Raw genomic sequence first — 19,450 nt, 5'->3', positions numbered from 1 at the left:
TAGTCGGAGTCAGTAGGAGCTGAGAGAGTTGTAACGGGGTGACCTGGTGTTCGACTGCCAGGTCAGCAAAAATTAAATTTCGCGCCCTTCTTTATCTGCGCACCCGCCCTCGCGTCGAATTTTGGTTTAACGGCGCGAAGGTAGGGGTAAACTGGACACCTCGTTGCCAGACGACACAACCGAAAATTAATTACCATCCACTTGTCGAACCGAGCGGTCGCTCAAGTTTTCTATCACATCACAATTTTTCTACAGTTTATTATTCAGGCAGACGCCACCAATTTTAAGTATAAAATCTATCGTCTAAGTTCCACTTCAAGTGTTTTCCCGTTGGAAGGGAAAGACCCTGTTATTCTCGCCATCAAGATGACCAGCACCACGAAACACCTGAGACAGGTCGATGTAAGTTCTTCTGGATAAAGGTTTTTGAAATTTACAATTTTACATTTGTCAAACACGTGGAGGAGATCCCCTCACTTATTTTATCGTCTTTTTATTCTAAATTCTTTTTATTAAATTTGTCAAAATTATTTCCTACTTTCTGTGCATGCGAAAAATTTATTACCGGTTAATTTTAGTTGTCAGGATTTTTCCTCGACATCGCTGAATCTCTTTATTCGTCTGAATTAAATAAAAGACTCGGGAATCATTATTATAATAAAATTTATTGAGAAAACTTATATCAAATAAAGTTGGGACTGGTATCCCGGTGAAACGGAAGCGGCGCATGCGCAGTAAAACTATATTGCAAAACTCTTGATTATTAATTGCTAATTATAATTAAATTTAGCATTAAGTGTATATTAAACAATTAATTATTTATTTATAATAAAAGAGCCAAAATTTAATTTAGAATCATTGTTAAATTATTCGTAACAACCTTCCTCCTATTCCAAATCGAGCTGCGTACTCAGCTACGTCAGACATTTCAGAACCCAGAAACTTCAAACACCCAAGTTACTATCGGAGGATTGTCCGAACTTCCTAGTACGGGGAAGCAAGGGCAAACCCTTACAGAGTTAACTGTTCGACACAGTTCGGCTCAGTCCAGTTTAGTTCCGGGTCAATAAGGATAGGAAAACTCAAGTATTCTCACACTCTATTTCCATACTAGCTCAGCACTAGTTTCCTTTTTTTATACAAGTGTCCTCACACTTAAATTAACTCAACTATTTTCCAAGTGTCCTCACACTGAAAATTAATTCAACTATTTTACAAGTGTCCACACACATAAATCCATTTAATTATTATACAAGTGTTTCCACATTTGAGTTTATCAACATTTCACGAGTATCTTTTTTTTGTAATAACAATTCATTTAATAATTATTCAAGAGAATAAATTCAACGACAAAATAAATTTATATATCGCGAATAACACATTAAATTCGGTGTAACCTACTAATAAACCAATCTAGTTGCTGCGATCTCAGGTATTTTAATTCTTAGATAATTTACTTTTTATACAAGACAAATTATTTTATATTCGAATTAATTGGTTATTGAAATTAATCTCATGGTGACAACTTAATAGTGAAATTCAAATTCATACTAACTAGTGTCGGCTGATAGCCACCTAATATACAGATAAATCCAAACTCATGATATCTAGTGTCGGCAAGTAGCCACCGAGTACTTTTATAGAATAATTTCAAGTTATTGTATTCATAGCATTAAACTTTTTATTTGTAAACTCTTGTAATTGTAAAACTATTTTTTTTTTTTGGTCTCAATATAAAGATAATTAATTGTAATTTAAGTTTTATCAATCATCAACCCAGACAAACATCCTCACAGATTCCCAGTCTATAAGCCATTGGCTTGGACTAAAATAAATATGAAATTAAGTCCAATAATCTGGACGTAACACTATCTTAGGAGAGGAAAAACTCGCTACTATGGTACGTGGTCGTGAATTGATACCGGAAAATGTTTATGAGGCAATTTACGGTAGTATTTAAATTTTAATTTGATATCATTTTAATTACGTTTTTATCTGTATTCATTATTTTTTTGTTTGTTACCAGAATATGTAAACCAAAAAGTTGCAAGGGGTCGAGAATTAGAACTTGATGAATTTCAAGGAATGGTTGGCAGTATGTGCTGTACCATTCGGGAAGCTATAAAAAAAAAGAGTCAATAATCAAGTTATTAACTATATATTACATGTTATTTGGTTGAATTAAATTTCTGTTCGTTCTGCAATAACTTATCGTAAAGTTGCATTTTCTTACACATGAATCTACAATAAAGAGTTTAAATCACTATTTTCATTGGAATAATATTGTGCAAAGGAAAAATAGTTATGTTTTCAAAAATTTTAAATGTTGAAAGGCTGCTTACAGGCACTAATGACACTTATATGGTAAACTAAAGTATTTACTTTATATTTATAGTTAACAATTATATTTATTGCTAACAATTTTTCGTTTGTGCTATTACAAACTGTACAACTAGTAATTTTTTGCAATTGTCACAAATTGTATTATAGTACGATCGATTATTTTTCATTCGATAGTTGAATTAAAAGTTAAAACTATAATTCTATTTTTAAAAAAATTACTTGCGATTCTCATTTAACGTTAGCAAGATTTAAAATTTATTTTAAAAAATTTATAACTATTGTCAACAGTTTGTTTTTTCCGCTATTACAAAAAAAATTTTGTTTATTAAATAATTTGAAAAATAAAGAAACTAAAAAATATATTTTACCCTGCATTATTAAATTGAATTTATTAAACTAATTTAAATTTATAATATATTTCTCTAATTTTATAGCTACATTTGTTAGAAACTATAACTTGACAGTTAATATTTTATAAAATTTTTTAATTATCATATCTCGAGTCAAAAATCAAACTTGATTTAGACTTGGTCGTCTTCAATCGTGACTATGTAAGACGAGTGAAGTCAAAGCTAAGGTGAACTCACACAAATCCGCCTTGGTTTTGACTTAACTGGTCTTATTTAGTCAAGATTTAAGACGCCCTCGCAGATTTGAATCACGGTAGAAACACGATGAGTTTGTTCCATTTTACCACTGTGATTACGCGGTGTATCCACCGTGATTCCACGGTGGCTTGACCACTGTGTATACACGGTGTTACCACTGTGATTACGCGGTGGATACACCGTGGAACCACGGTGATGAAATACCACAAAGCCACCGTGGAATCACGGTGGATACACCGCGTAATCACAGTGAATACACTGTGTATACCTGGTGGTGAAATGGAACAAACCCACCGTGTAACCACGGTGGATCCACGGTGTTTACACTTCTACGGTGTTTCCACCGTGATTCAAATTTGCGAGGGCGGCCAAGTCTAAATTAAGTTTTATTTTTTAACCAGGGATGTGACATACGATCAAATTAATATCAACCTCGTAATGTGTTCATAATAAACTTATTGTAATTCAAGTATTAAGATACGATCAAATTAATATCAACTTTGTAACATTTTTATGATCAACTTAGTATGAATCAAGTATCAGTTTTATACTGTTAAATTTAATCAAATTAGTAATAAATTTCGTTTAAGTTAAGTAAAATAGTTCTCTATTTTTAACTTCCCGCTAAGAAAATTGTAAATTTTTAAAAATTCGGGAAGTTATTGGTTTCGGTCCGATTTACGAAAATCGAATTTTCATCAGATGTCGACGTTTTGAGGTCCTAGGAAGCTATTCTGACTAATTTCAAGATGATGTCCGAGTGTATGTATGTATGCATGTACGTATGTAAATACCTTTCTTTTAACGGAATACCGTATTTTTTGAACGGATGAACCGATTTTGAACTTTAAGGTGTTATTCGACGCGGCTTGTCAATACCTTAAAGCTGTAAGAAAATTGAGCTTGATCGGTAGGGCTCGTTCAGAGATATTCCAAAAATAAAGTTTTTTCAAAAATGTTTTTTTTTGATAACTTTTAATGTGCTCGATGGATTGATTTCAAAATAGACTGGGCTCTAGAGCTTTATAAGCCGCGGCGAATGCCACCTCAACCATCAAAATCGGTTCATTCGTTCAAGAAAAACCGTTGTCGAAAGAATTTAAAAAAAATTGATTTTTTATTTTTTTTTAAATATCTCAAAAATGACTCGATAAATCGAATTCAAAATTCGATCAGCTTTAGAACTTGATAAAACGCGTCGATTGCTACCTCAACCGTCACAATCGGTTTATTCGTTTGAGAGATATTGTTAGAGAAAAAATAGTAAAAAACTATTTTTTTTGAAAAGAACGGCATACAAAATGATTTTCGAGCTCGAAGAGCTCGAAAAAGTATTCACGACAAAGTTTTCGAGCTCAAAGAGCTCGAAAACAGAGGGAAGTTTTTTTAGGGCTGGCCCGCAGGGTCAACCGATAGACAGATTTGTTTTTTAACTTCCCGCTAAGAAAATTGTTAATTTTCAAACATTCGGAAAGTTATTGGTTTCGGTCCGATTTACGAAAATCGAATTTCCATCAGATGTCGACGTTTCGAAGTCCTAGGAAGCTATCCTGACTAATTTCACGATGATGTCCGAGTGTATGTATGTGTGTAAATATTCATAACTCTTGAACGGATAAACCGATTTTGATCGTTGAGGTGTCATTCGACGCAGCTTGTTAATGTCTTGAAGCCGTAAAAATTCGAACTTAATCGGTAGGGTGCGTTCAGAGATATTTCAAAAATAAAATTTTTTCGAAAATGTTTTATTTGGATAACTTTTAATTTGCTTGATGGATTTATTCCAAAATCTAATCAGCTCTAAAACTCTATAAGCCGCGTCGAATGCTACCTCAACCATCGAAATCGGTTTATTCGTTCAAGAGAAACCGTTGACGAAAGAATTCAAAAAAAAATTTTTTTTTGGTTTTTTCGAAATTTCTCAAAAACGACTCGATAAATCGATTTCAAAATTTGATCAGCTTTAGAACTTGATAAAACACGTTGATTGCCGCCTCAACCATCAAAATCGGTTAATTCGTTTGCGAGATATCGTGAGAGAAAGAAATGCTAAAAAATGGTTTTTTACAAAACAATGGAATACATAAGTATTTGCGAGCTTGAAGAGCTCGAAAATGTATTCACAATAATGTTTTCGAGCTCAACGAGCTCGAAAACAGCGGGAAGTTTTGGGGCTGGCCCGCAGGGTCAACTGACAGACCGATTTTTAAGATTTCGGGTGTAAGAACAAAAAATACAATTATAAAATAAAACACATTTATCTTGTAATTAATCTAATATGAATCTCGAACTAAATTGATAATAGTTATTATCAAATTCATCATGAATTACTCCTCTTCGTTGTCTTAATTTTTTTCGATTAAAAAATTTTGAATCTTCTTCAAAGCTGAAATATACAATTTTTAAAATGTACTTATTACTTGTTTAAAACGAAAGGTAAGTTTTTAAAAATTACTCATTAAATTATAAGATTTTAGCTGTTGGTTAGCTGTTAGATTCAGCTGTAATAGAAAACTAGAGGATTTTTGTAGCTAATTGATTATCAAAGTCAGATTTGTTTAAAAATCTGAATTTCACTATCAAATTCATAATGAAATTCATAATGAACCAAATTTTTTCCTGCATGGGTACATCTTCTCCACTGCGGTGAGAGATGGATTTTCGCCGATAAGAGATACATATCATAGAAGTGTTTCCACTCCTAATATCTTCCTGAGAATTTTGGCACAGGAATCGTGGGCACGTTGAGACAACTTCCTGCTGGCATGATGAGACTAGCGTTTGCGAGAGCGCTGCCTTGAGAAGGTAGTGCTGACTCCAACTTATGAATGCGATGGAGAAGAGCATCCTGTGCTCCTTGATGTAATTTGAGAGCCTTGTGCAACAAACCGTTCGTATATTATTTATTTTACACGGTCACATCAGTCTTGGATGAGAGCAATTTTTCATGGTCTTTGACCAACTTGGCCTAATTTTGAGAGAGCAGGTCCATCTTTGCGTTGGCTGCTCGTAATGACATAGTGTCAATTAACCCAGCTTTAGTAGCTGCAGTAACTGAAGTGGAAACAAATATACGGCTTTGCTGAAGTGCAATTATTTTGGCGACAGCAGTCACAACTGTAAAAACGCTAAATGAGGCACAAAAAACAATAAAATGCTCAAATGAGCCTGAGAATGTTTATGAGACAAGGAACAAACTGACGGTAGAGTGCTGCTCGATGATGAGATGCTGCGAACTGATGTAGGTAGACACTGATGAGATACTTGGATAATACGCTGCTGAATGAGAATGAACTAGTACACTGATCACTTCGGCGGAAAAATAGTTCTTTCACCTACCTTTCGATGTAACTTCTTCTAGTACGGCAGGTGTTACCCCTCCAGAACGTTGCAGCTCGATTGACCTTCCTCCTAGGATTTGGGTTGAGTGGGCGCGGCTGGGTTGTAGGATAAGATCTTATGTACTACTCTCGAATGAAAACCGCAAGGTTGGAGTGATGAACTTTGTCTTTATTTAGATTTTTCAATTACAACGTTTCAACTAAACGTCATTTATTCACTCTAATTTTTGACAATTTTATTTTTAATTTGTGTCATAAGATTATTTATCTTTAACAGACATTTTTATGAGATTTTAATTTATAAGATTTTGATGCATCCTTTTTACACCCAGAAGGGGTATTATCGCAAATTAACTCGGCACGAGATGGAATCGCAAATTCTCGTGATTTGCGTCAATGTTTCGATCGCACCAGATGGTTTTTATGATCCGACAAATATTGTGCTAAACGAACGATCACTACAGTCAGATCGAATTTCAGATCAATATTTGAGGATTTTTAATAAATAATTTGAATTCAACTACTGACTTTTCGACGCCAAAGCGGATTCCTGCAATAACTGATTACAAAAGATTTTAGTCGAAGTCCCTTACTGACTTTTCAACGACTAGGGCGGATTCCTGCAGTAAAGTTAATAGAATTTTACAATCTTGGACTATTTCTTATTAGCTTTTCAACGCCGAAGCAGATTCCTGCAATAAGAATTAGTCTAGATTATTTTAGAATTGCCTTATTGACTTTTCAACGCTGAAGCAGATTCCTGCAATAAGGTTTAAGTTGAAAATATTAAAAATCGTCTTATTGATTTTTCAACGCCTAGGTCGGATTCCTGCAATAAGAGCGCACGAAATTACGAAGTTCGAATTTTCGCGGACCGTCAGTTATATGAACAGACTGGCCGTGAGCTATGGGAGCTCAGGCTTTTTATAAACTTTGTTTTAACAATTGATGGGAAATTTGTAATTATCGTCATTAGTGGAAGGTGACGACAGTTTATTGTTTATTTGTTGAACTTATTGCAGTTGTCTTTCCACTATTATTTGCCGCATAAAAAGGTGAAAGAGCTAACGCTGCGTTTTTGCGCGCTTTTGAAAAAAAGAGCTCTGTAATAATTATTTTTAATAATTATTAATAAAAAAGAAAAATTTTATTTGGACATAACAATAAAAATTATTTTTTACTGTGTTTTTAACACGTTGTTACGTGAGCTTCGATGAATGATAATTTAAATTTTAAAGCGATAGAAACACTGTATAATGTTCAAAATTAAGAAATATCATGATTTTCAGACAGTGTGATTTTGCGATGCAAATATCTTCAAAATTTTCGAATCTGCAAAAATTTCGAATTTGACCTTTTTTGTAGAGCATTGAATTTCCTACAAAAGACTGTTTTGAGAATTTCTAAATTCTCATTAGTTGACATGGTTTGAAATTCAGAGCGAGCAAAAAAAAGTTCTTCGAATTGTGTCAAACTTTGACGTCGTATATCTTATGAACAGTTAAATTTATGCAAAAATCATAAAAGACCTTGTAGATATATCAGTAAATTTGCTACGAATTGTTTCGAGGAAGATATTTTGTGTATCTTGATTTTTTCGGAAGTTATGTATTTGTTACCATGTTACTAAATGAAAAATCGAAAATTATTAACAGCCACCTCTAAATGTCAATATTAAGCGCTCGAATTTCAACTGTCGACACATTTTAAGATACCCTTTCTATTTTTTAATGGTCATCGAAAAAAGAAATAGTCCTCGAATTTGAAACAGTCTAATACACTGGTCACAGAAATTAAGGGATAGAAAAAAAATCCGAAATTTTTAGGTGATTTTTAACATGCTGTAACTCGGTGAAAAATAGTCGTATAAAAAAACTAAAAAAAGCAAATTATAGCCTCAAGTTTCTACTTTTCAGATCTGGACCTCAAAATTCTTTATCATGTACGGTTCCGGAGTAATCATGAGAAAACCAACGAAAAAAAAATTTTCAAAATTTTTGCTGGTCTTTCAATACCTATATGGGCGACAATAAATTTTTTTGAATAATCCGACTGTCTGACTTTTCTTGGAAATTTTATGCCCTTTAATTTGGTTGCTTTAAAAAGTCTCTACGACGATTCAGCGCCGAGTTATCATTGATCAAAGCAAAAAAGTCCATTTTGGCTTTGATAATCAATAACTCCGGATGTATTAGTCGTACAGAGAATGGAAGCAGGGTTTTGAAAACTGGAAAACATTCTCTATAAGGCAAAATTAGTGGCATTTGATAGAAAAAATTTTTTTAAAGCGATATTGTTTGGTAAAAAATAGGTCAAAATTCACAAATTTAAGGATATTCGGAAATCTTGCTATAACTTTGGATATAACGGATGAACAAAGGATATCTTCAACTTTTTTTCAACCTCAAAGTGTCCTGAAAAAACCCTGAAAATTTCAAATCGCTGCGATTTTTCTTTCTTAGTGCCCCGAAGCTTTAAATTTATCGATTTTGTCAAAAATCACCATAATTGGTAGTTTCTCGGTTTTTGTTCCTTTTTTTGATTTGAAAATGTTTTTTTTACCGATAATCTTCATTTCTTTGATCAAAAAGATCGATTATCGAAAAAAATTGAAAACAAACAAATTTTGAATAAAAATTTTTTTTTTTCAAAATTTTTTTTTTTGTTGTATCCGCAGTGATTTATCATTGTCAAAAAAAATTCCTAAAATTTTTTTTACCGCTGTAACTGCATCTGCTTTAAATGTCAACTTAACAAACGTACGCTTTGGGTAACTTTAATGCCGGCGGTAAAAAAAATTTTAGGAATTTTTTTTGACTATGATACATCATTGCGAATACAACAAAAAAAAATTTTGGAAAAAAAAAATTTTGAGGTCCAGATCTGAAAACTAGAAACTTAAGGCTACAATTTGCTTTTTTTAGTTTTTTTATACGACCATTTTTCACCGAGTTACAGGTTGTTGAAAATCACCTAAAAATTTCGGATTTTTTTTCTATCCCTTAATTTCTGTGACCAGTGTATATATTAGACTGTCAGGAAAAATTTTTTTTTTATTTTTGATAAAATGCATCTAAAAAGATTACTTGATAGGAAAAAAAAAATCTTCTGAAATTTGAGCTTGATATCTTAAACATTGAGCTGGCGCATGGGGGGGGGGGGCTCCCTTTTCCCATTTAAAATACATTGAAAAAAAACTCTTTTATTCATTTTCAATATAAATAGTCGAAAAAAATTTTTTCTCAAGTTTTCGTTTACATTATCTTACACGAAATTAAATTCTCTACAATAAAGGTACCTGTAATTTTTTTGCTCAAGCTCATAGGAAGAAAGATACAGGGCGTTAATAAAGCGAAAAAAAGTTAAAATTATAAAAAGCCGAAATTAACTCATGTTTTCAAAAAGAAAAAATCTATTTTCCTTGTTTTCAACATAATAATTTATTTGTACATTTCTGAACGCAATTTTATGTGAGCAAATTATTGTATTTTGTAGAAATCTTTTATTTATTATGTTCACATTCAGTCTTTCAATCAATTCTATCTACATTCGATTTATAGACAGATAATAATATCAAAATATCAAAGTCGATAAAGCTGTTTTTTTAAAATGGTGACATCTAGCGGAGATCATATTAACCTCTAAATAGTAACGTAAAGATTTATATTAAACGCTGATTGGTTCATTTTTATTTTTCCAATGAAACTTGATTTCTTATTGGTTGATTCAAAATTTAAAAATATTACTTTGATTGTATTTGCTTATTTCTCTGAGGATAACTCATTACAGTATTTTTCATAAACTTAGTAGTTTGTTTATAATTTCAAGTTATACTCTCTTTGTACTATGACCAATTTCATTCTGAATCATTTGCATCTCGATTTGAAGTTATAAAAAAAATTAAATTAAACTCAAATAAGGAACAGCAATCAATCATTAAAATTAATATAACCATTTTTCAAATTTATGTAATACGTTGTACTAATGTCAGATAAAAACGAAATTGTATATTTAATTGGTCTTTGTAGCAGTAAACTTGATTATCGCAAACTACCAAATTACCGGCAAGATCAATGGTTCAACAAATATCAAATTTTCAAAAAAACCGCTCTTTTTATGGTTTTTTGATCATAACTTTCGTAAAATTCAATGGTTTTTTTTTCAATATTTTTGTTTTCAGATGGCCTTCACAGCAAAAAATACAAAACAAATATACGAAATGATTTTAACCAAGATTTTGGAATTTTAAGTTTTCAATCGTGATTTTAAAAAAAGATGTATCTGTCAATTTTCTTGACAATTTTTCATCTTAAACTTTTATCCATTATGCAACTTGTGAGCCCGGTCCGGTAGTGGGACTTCCATAATTACTTTTTTTTCGATTATTGAAAAATTGAAAAAATGTTTTTTTCGTTATTGTTATGTCCGACTTCACAAACTTTTTCAAACTCATGTTGAACACTCCTAGGGAATAAATATTCCATTTCCTCATAAGAGAAACCAGGATGGGTTCAATTGAGCGATACAGAACGTCATACCAGATTTCTTTCTTCTGTCTTTCATTCCCTTATCCTTCTTAAGTTCCCCACTTACTTTTTACAACAATTATTCTAATGCGTGGTAACACCCACAACTAGCAATGACTTAAATTGATTTGCGTCAACGGGACATCTTATACGACGCACCTCACCAGAAAACCCCCTCTTTTCCAAACTCGGACCCCCATGGTTGCAGCGTTAAAAATTTTGAAGAGCAAATCACTCTACCGAGCACCGGTTTGCTTTTCGGTTATCAGTTGATTAGTTTCGGCGAAGAGTCGCAAATTAGGTACAGCAGTATCCTTACACAATTTCTCAAATAATTTTATTCAGGAAATAAAATTATCAAACCAATTAAATAAATATATATACTATATATATTTATAACAAATATAGAAAAGAAAAGTTATAGCAGTGAAGAAAATATGTATACAAATATACAGCTCAAAGAAAGCAAAATAAAATCGCACAGCGAGGAAAAATTTATAATACAAAGAAAAAGAAAATTTCAATACATAATAGTGTTATCGGTTGTGAGTTAGTAGTTAAGTGCTTAATAGCATTGTTCAGTGTAATTAAATCGAAATGATAAATGTTGTAACGAAAAGTGAATACATGTTCAAAAATAAAAGTCCAATCCTTTAAAGAGTATCATCTCTAATTTCTATTAAGAAAAAAATAAAGGCATTTTATAATTGCTAAAATTTAAAGTTTCTAAATTAAAATAAAAAGAAAACCGAAGTGAAAACAGTTTTTGTGTTTGATTAATTAAAAATAAGTTAGTTAATATTAACAACCTACCCTCGCTCGAACATCGCTTGCACGAGAGAGAGAGAGACCGGAATCAGTCCAAGAAACACACAACAAGGGTTCAAGGGTCCACAACGAAGGAATCCCCCAGGAAAAAAAAAGTAATCGAAGAAGAATTATCACCGTAAAGGTAAGAAGTTTATAAGTGGCTATTTTTTCTCTTAAACTCGATAACAAAATTTCAATCAGCCTCAACTTAGGAGTAAATAAGGAAGTCATAATTTCATAACTGTATGTATCAGTTAACTTATAATATATACATATAAATAGAAAGATACCTCTATTTAATTATTACTAGAATTAAAAGAAGATCCGCATCGAAACGTGTCCCTAAAAATAAAATAAGGCTCGAACTAAACATTTGAGCCGAAAATTGCATTGGTTAGTCCGAACGCCTAATCCTCGCAACCAAATATTAAATTAAATAATAGTCGGACATAATTAATTAATGTAACGGGGCCGTTAAGCCCACCTCCGTTTAACGGGAGGCCGATACCTCGCCCTTTTGGGCATACTCGCGCTGCGAACTCCCTATTGTATATACTGAATCCACCATATATTATAATAGCGAAATATGAGCATAAGCTCACATTAACTTACCCATTAGGCATGCATTGCATGTGGGTGTCTCACCAACAGCCACCACGAAACCGACCCCATTTGGACCCAAACACTCCTCCCATCTCAGGAAATAGAGAGACTCTGGTCGAAGTGGGGCTTGGAATGGATCCCCCATGGTACCAGACTTCAGCTCTGGTGAACTGCTTGCTTAGGATTAGTGGTTGGGTGCGCAAGTTCTTCCCCAACCGATAAGGGCTACCTCCACTTAGGAATATAATCACCAAGATTTCGAACACGCCATTATACACGCTTGCCCTCATCCATCACCTAGTGATCTCTAATCTACGAATTTTTTTGAGGACACCATGATGTTTTAAGGCACAAAATGGCGGAGGTATTCCACTCGGGGAATAGTCGGACATAACATTATAAATCTTTACACCGGCACACGAAAAAAATATTGTCTGGCCACCGGGCGCCTCCTATCTACGGGCATGTTTTTCGACCCGCTGAATAAGAATTTCAAGTCACCCGAGTCAAAATTAAAAAGGTGATTTGAGCCTCCAAGTCCTACATGAGGTTAAGGAAGTTCAAATCATCTTTTTCGAAAATGAAGATCCATGCATTAAAAAGGTAATTTGAACCTAAACGTGGTAACTTTGTCCGCTTTTACCAAGCTTAGGTTCAAATCATCTTTTTAAAAAGGTAAAATGAGCCTCCAGAGCCTAAATTCATAGATCGAGAAAGACTCTCATCGGATCGCGTACGATTGGTAAAGAAACAGAAGGGAAAAGGGGGCCACTAATTAAAAATGGCTGCCATGATCAAAAAAAGTTTGAAAGGCCCTAGGGGTATAAGCATGGTGAATTTGCCCCCGAAAGGTATCGGCTTGATACTGCGGGGATTTTTAGGTACTAATAAGACATTAAGATCCTGAGAGTTTCAGCTTTTGAAACCAATCGGTCTTCGAGAAAAAGCCAAATATGTAAAATTCAGATAAAATGAATATTCTCAGAGACTATTTTATCGATTGACTTAAACTCGGGATATGTTTTGGGGGTCGATAGTAGCTCCTCGGAAAAAAATTGGGAGCTTGATCGGTCGACAACAACCTCGAAAAAAATGACTTTTTAGTTTTAATTTCGACTTTTCACGATGTTACGGTTCTGGTACAATTATGAAATAATTTTTCTTGGATTCCTCATCCAATTTCCTATAGACCTAAGTGCTTTTAAAATTTTTAAAAAAGGTACGCCATATAGAAAAAAAATAAAAACCACTTTTTAAGCAAATATTTACTTTATTTGCATGTTTAAAGTGTGAATCATTATTTTTCTAGTTTGTATATGTTCTTGAATGTTATTTGCAAAAATAATCTCTGCATCAGCAGTTAAATTTTGTCATATCATATAATATCAACTAAAATATTATAAACATTATACACATATAAAACAGGAAATAGATTTTAGTTTGTAAATTATAAATACATAACAACGAATGAAAGATATACTTGAGGAAAAAAATGTTTAATCATATTTTATCAGTCTTCATCACTATCCTCTTCAATCACAGATGAATTACTGTCTCTATCAAATAATTTGCTAAGTATTTCAGCAGGCCTTAAAATCTTTGTTAAATATCTCTCGTGTGATAAATAGTAAACAACAGCAGCAACATGAGAGCAACATCCAATTGTTCTCAGACCATTTGCACACTCACAACTATGCCTCAATATGCTTTTTGGACCAATAGCATTTTTTTTTATACTCAATAAAACATCTATAAACCTTTCTATTAATGTGTCTAGATTGAACTTGAATTTTGAGTATATTTGACTGTTCTTCCACATATTGAATAGTGAGATTACCTGTTTCATCACCCTCGCAAATTTGAATCACGGTGGAAACACCGTAGAAGTGTAAACACCGTGGATCCACCGGGGTTACACGGTGGGTTTGTTCCATTTCACCACCGAGTATACACAGTGTATCCACTGTGATTACGCGGTGTATCCACCGTGATTCGACGGTGGCTTGACCACTATGTATACACGGTGTTTCCACTGTGATTACGCGGTGTATTCACCGTGATTCCACGGTGGCTTTGTGCTATTTCACCACCGTGGTTCCGCGGTGTATCCACCGCGTAATCACAGTGGAAACACCGTGTATACACAGTGGTCAAGCCACCGTGGAATCACGGTGGATACACTGCGTAATCACAGTGGTAAAATGGAACAAACCCACAGTGTTTCCACCGTGATTCGAATCTGCGAGGGCAAGCATTTCTGCTAAATAGGAAACAGCCTGTTTCAATATGTATAGTAAGCGTCTTACTTCCGACTCAGAGTTTTTGGATGAAGTCATCGAAACAATGAAATCGCAAAATAATGTAGTAAATACGTTAGCTGAAGACGTTCAAAAAAATGGCTGGCAGCGGAAAAAATTGCCGTTTCAAACAATTTCATCTGAAACTCTTGAAGACTTTCCAGAAATGACAGAAAATGATCTGCGTATTTTTTTCACTGGTTCCTATCAATTGAAACAGGCTGTTTCCTATTTAGCAGAAATGCTTGATGAAACAAGTAATCTCACTATTCAATATGTGAAAGAACAGTCAAATATACTCAAAATTCAAGTTCAATCTAGACACATTAATAGAAAGGTTTATAGATGTTTTATTGAGTATAAAAAAAAATGCTATTGGTCCAAAAAGCATATTGAGGCATAGTTGTGAGTGTGCAAATGGTCTGAGAACAATTGGATGTTGCTCTCATGTTGCTGCTGTTGTTTACTATTTATCACACGAGAGATATTTAACAAAGATTTTAAGGCCTGCTGAAATACTTAGCAAATTATTTGATAGAGACAGTAATTCATCTGTGATTGAAGAGGATAGTGATGAAGACTGATAAAATATGATTAAACATTTTTTTCCTCAAGTATATCTTTCATTCGTTGTTATGTATTTATAATTTACAAACTAAAATCTATTTCCTGTTTTATATGTGTATAATGTTTATAATACACTGGTCACAGAAATTAAGGGATAGAAAAAAAATCCGAAATTTTTAGGTGATTTTCAACATGCTGTAACTCGGTGAAAAATGGTCGTATAAAAAATCTAAAAAAAGCAAATTGTAGCCTCAAGTTTCTAGTTTTTAGATCTGGACCTCAAAATTTTTTATCATGTACGGTTCCGGAGTAATCATGAGAAAACCAACGAAAAAAAAATTTTCAAAATTTTTGCTGGTCTTTCAATACCTCTATGGGCGACAATAAATTTTTTTGAATAATCCGACTGTCTGACTTTTCTCGGAAATTTTATGCCCTTTAATTTGGTGGCCTTGAAAAGTCTCTACGACGATTTGGCGCCGAGTTATCATTGATCAAAGCAAAAAAGTCCATTTTGGCTTTGATAATCAATAACTCCGGATGTATTGGTCGTATAGAGAATGGAAGCAGGGTTTTGAAAACTGGAAAACATTCTCTATAAGGCAAAATTAGTGGCATTTGATAGAAAAATTTTTTTTAGAGCGATATTGTTTGGTAAAAAACAGGTCAAAATTCACAAATTTAAGGATATTCGGAAATCTTGCTATAACTTTGGATATAAAGGATGAACGAAGGATATCTTCGACTTTTTTCCAACCTCAAAGTGTCCTGAAAAAACCCTGGAAATTTCAAATCGCTGCGATTTTTCTTTCTTAGTGCCCCGAAGCTTTAAATTTATCGATTTTGTCAAAAATCACCATAATTGGTAGTTTCTCGGTTTTTGTTCATTTTTTCGATTTAAAAATGGTTTTTTTACCGATAATCTTCATTTCTTCGATCAAAAAGATCGATTATCGAAAAAAATTTAAAAAAAAAAAATTTTGAAAAAAATTTTTTTTTTTTTCAAAATTTTTTTTTTTCAAAAATTTTTTTTTTTTCAAAATTTTTTTTTTGTTGTATCTGCAATGATTTATCATTGACAAAAAAAATTCCTAAAATTTTTTTTACCGCCGGCATTAGAGTTACCCAAAGGGTATGTTTGTTAAGTTGACATTTGAAGCAGATGCAGTTACAGCGGTAAAAAAAATTTTAGGAATTTTTTTTTGACAATGATAAATCATTTCAGATACAACAAAAAAAAAATTTTGAAAAAAAAAAAATTTTTGAAAAAAAAAAATTTTGAAAAAAAAAAAAAATTTTTTTCAAAATTTTTTTTTTTTTAATTTTTTTCGATAATCGATCTTTTTGATCGAAGAAATGAAGATTATCGGTAAAAAAACCATTTTTAAATCGAAAAAATGAACAAAAACCGAGAAACTACCAATTATGGTGATTTTTGACAAAATCGATAAATTTAAAGCTTCGGGGCACTAAGAAAGAAAAATCACAGCGATTTGAAATTTCCAGGGTTTTTTCAGGACACTTTGAGGTTGGAAAAAAGTCGAAGATATCCTTCGTTCATCCTTTATATCCAAAGTTATAGCAAGATTTCCGAATATCCTTAAATTTGTGAATTTTGACCTGTTTTTTACCAAACAATACCGCTCTAAAAAAAATTTTTCTATCAAATGCCACTAATTTTGCCTTATAGAGAATGTTTTCCAGTTTTCAAAACCCTGCTTCCAATCTCTATACGACCAATACATCCGGAGTTATTGATTATCAAAGCCAAAATGGACTTTTTTGCTTTGATCAATGATAACTCGGCGCCAAATCGTCGTAGAGACTTTTTAAGGCCACCAAATTAAAGGGCATAAAATTTCCGAGAAAAGTCAGACAGTCGAATTATTCAAAAAAATTTATTGTCGCCCATAGAGGTATTGAAAGACCAGCAAAAATTTTGAAAATTTTTTTTTCGTTGGTTTTCTCATGATTACTCCGGAACCGTACATGATAAAAAATTTTGAGGTCCAGATCTAAAAACTAGAAACTTGAGGCTACAATTTGCTTTTTTTAGATTTTTTATACGACCATTTTTCACCGAGTTACAGCATGTTGAAAATCACCTAAAAATTTCGGATTTTTTTTCTATCCCTTAATTTCTGTGACCAGTGTATTTTAGTTGATATTATATGATATGACAAAATTTAACTGCTGATGCAGAGATTATTTTTGCAAATAACATTCAAGAACATATACAAACTAGAAAAATAATGATTCACACTTTAAACATGCAAATAAAGTAAATATTTGCTTAAAAAGTGGTTTTTATTTTTTTTCTATATGGCGTACCTTTTTTAAAATTTTAAAAGCACTTAGGTCTATAGGAAATTGGATGAGGAATCCAAGAAAAATTATTTCATAATTGTACCAGAACCGTAACATCGTGAAAAGTCGAAATTAAAACTAAAAAGTCATTTTTTTCGAGGTTGTTGTCGACCGATCAAGCTCCCAATTTTTTTCCGAGGAGCTACTACCGACCTCCAAAACATATCCCGAGTATAAGTCAATCGATAAAATAGTCTCTGAGAATATTCATTTTATTTGATTTTTACATATTTGGCTTTTTCTCGAAGACCGATTGGTTTCAAAAGCTGAAACTCTCAGGATCTTAATATCTTATTAGTACCTAAAAATCCCCGCAGTATCAAGCCGATACCTTTCGGGGGCAAATTCACCATGCTTGTACCCCTAGGGCCTTTAAAAATTCCAAAAATAATTTCTTAGCAATAAATGTTTTGTTGTGATTTAAAAAATAACAAAATTGAAAATATTAATAATAATAACTAAACTTACACGAGCAGGCGTTCGAATAGAATAGTACTATGGCATTTGAAATTTGAATTGAATAATTAGAGCCTTTGACTTATTAGTATATGATTAATGAAATTATTTTATGTCAACAGTAAATACAAACGAAGTATTGGAAAACGAAAACTGCCGAAGAATTTGAAAAAAACTGATGAAAACTAATCTGCTGCCGCCGGGATTCGAAACCACGACCGTACGAATATGAAGCACAACCACTGCCGCACTGCTACTCAGACACTCACGATCGATCGGAAATATCTTTATGTATAACAATAATATCATGCTAAAGAATTGAGCTCATTCGAAGTTACAGATTAAAAGTATGGTAGGCCATGGAGAGTTAAAATACCATTTTAAAAAGGGGATTGAGTCCTCCATGCGCTTCGTTTAGGACATCGAGGATTTAAATAGCATTTTAAGATGAATAGTAGGCCATGGAGGGTTCAAATACCATTTTGAAAAGGTGATTTACTCCTTCGTACGCTACTTTTAGGACATCGAGGACTTAAATAACATATTACATTCAGCGGCAAGTGCAACATCAGAAGAACTGAGGCTAGAGGCTCAAACTACTGTTTCAATTTTGACTCAGGCAGTTTAGGCTGTTCAGCCTTCGATTTCGAGTAAATAGCAAAAAATCCCCAAAAACAGCGAAAATTCGATGTTTTGGCAAGAAAAAAAATTTTGAGATCTAAGGTAAGCATAATTTTCATGTATTTGGATCTGTTAAATACTAATTCCGATCATAATTTAATCATAAATCGTTTTCAATTCAAAAAAATCGTAAAAAATCATCAAAAATTTCAGAAATTGAAGAAAATTGGGATTATCTTGGTATAAAAAATGTTGTGGACCCGGATTGACGGATATTTTCATGTAATTTAATCTGCTTGATCTGATTCTGCAATAAATTTGGCCCATAGTCCCCTCAAACATTCATAAAATTGCAAAAAATCGATAAAATAGCAGAAAATTTGCTGCTGAAAAAATAGAAAAAAATCTTTTAAACACAATTAAATAAATTTTTTGTAATTTTTATTAACAAAATACAAGATTAAAATCTCAAAATGCAAACAAATTGCAAAATCTATGGAAATGACGTATAAGCAGAATTAGAAGAATGATTTTTCCAACTTTTAAACTGTTTTCCAGTGGTAGTGAATTGAACTCTTTTAGTTTTAAATGATCTACGGAGTAGATTTCTCTTTCGTTTGTTATTTTCTTTTGGTATATTAAGCGCACCAGGACATGCTGATTTCACCGTTCATGTCTCTCATCTCCGAAGGATTTAGATATTAGGTTTTAATTTGCGTGTACGTTTAGACCGGTTGCTGATACCGGGGAAACAAAAGTCAGCTGGCGCCCGTCAGGATCTGGAGGAGATGAGAGGGGTGACTGGTGGGCAAAGTGTATCGTAGCCCAATTTTGTTTACTTTGAGTTTTGATTTATTGAGTAATTTTATCGAGTAGAGTTTATGTGTAATTTTTATCGGGTTTAATTGAGT

The 19,450-nt window shown here is 32.8% G+C and overlaps 1 protein-coding gene across 1 annotated transcript in view; it reads right to left on the bottom strand.

The window, feature by feature from the left end:
- LOC130669885 (putative sodium-dependent multivitamin transporter) overlaps nt 1–19,450 on the bottom strand; it is a 95,140-nt gene that overhangs the window by 49,432 nt on the left and 26,258 nt on the right. The window lies entirely within an intron of this gene.

Source organism: Microplitis mediator, chromosome 6 (assembly GCF_029852145.1).
Source record: "Microplitis mediator isolate UGA2020A chromosome 6, iyMicMedi2.1, whole genome shotgun sequence".
Taxonomy (NCBI): Eukaryota; Metazoa; Arthropoda; class Insecta; order Hymenoptera; family Braconidae; genus Microplitis; species Microplitis mediator.
The sequence above is the reverse complement of the archived record's forward strand: the minus strand, read 5'-3'. Positions and strand labels throughout refer to the sequence as shown.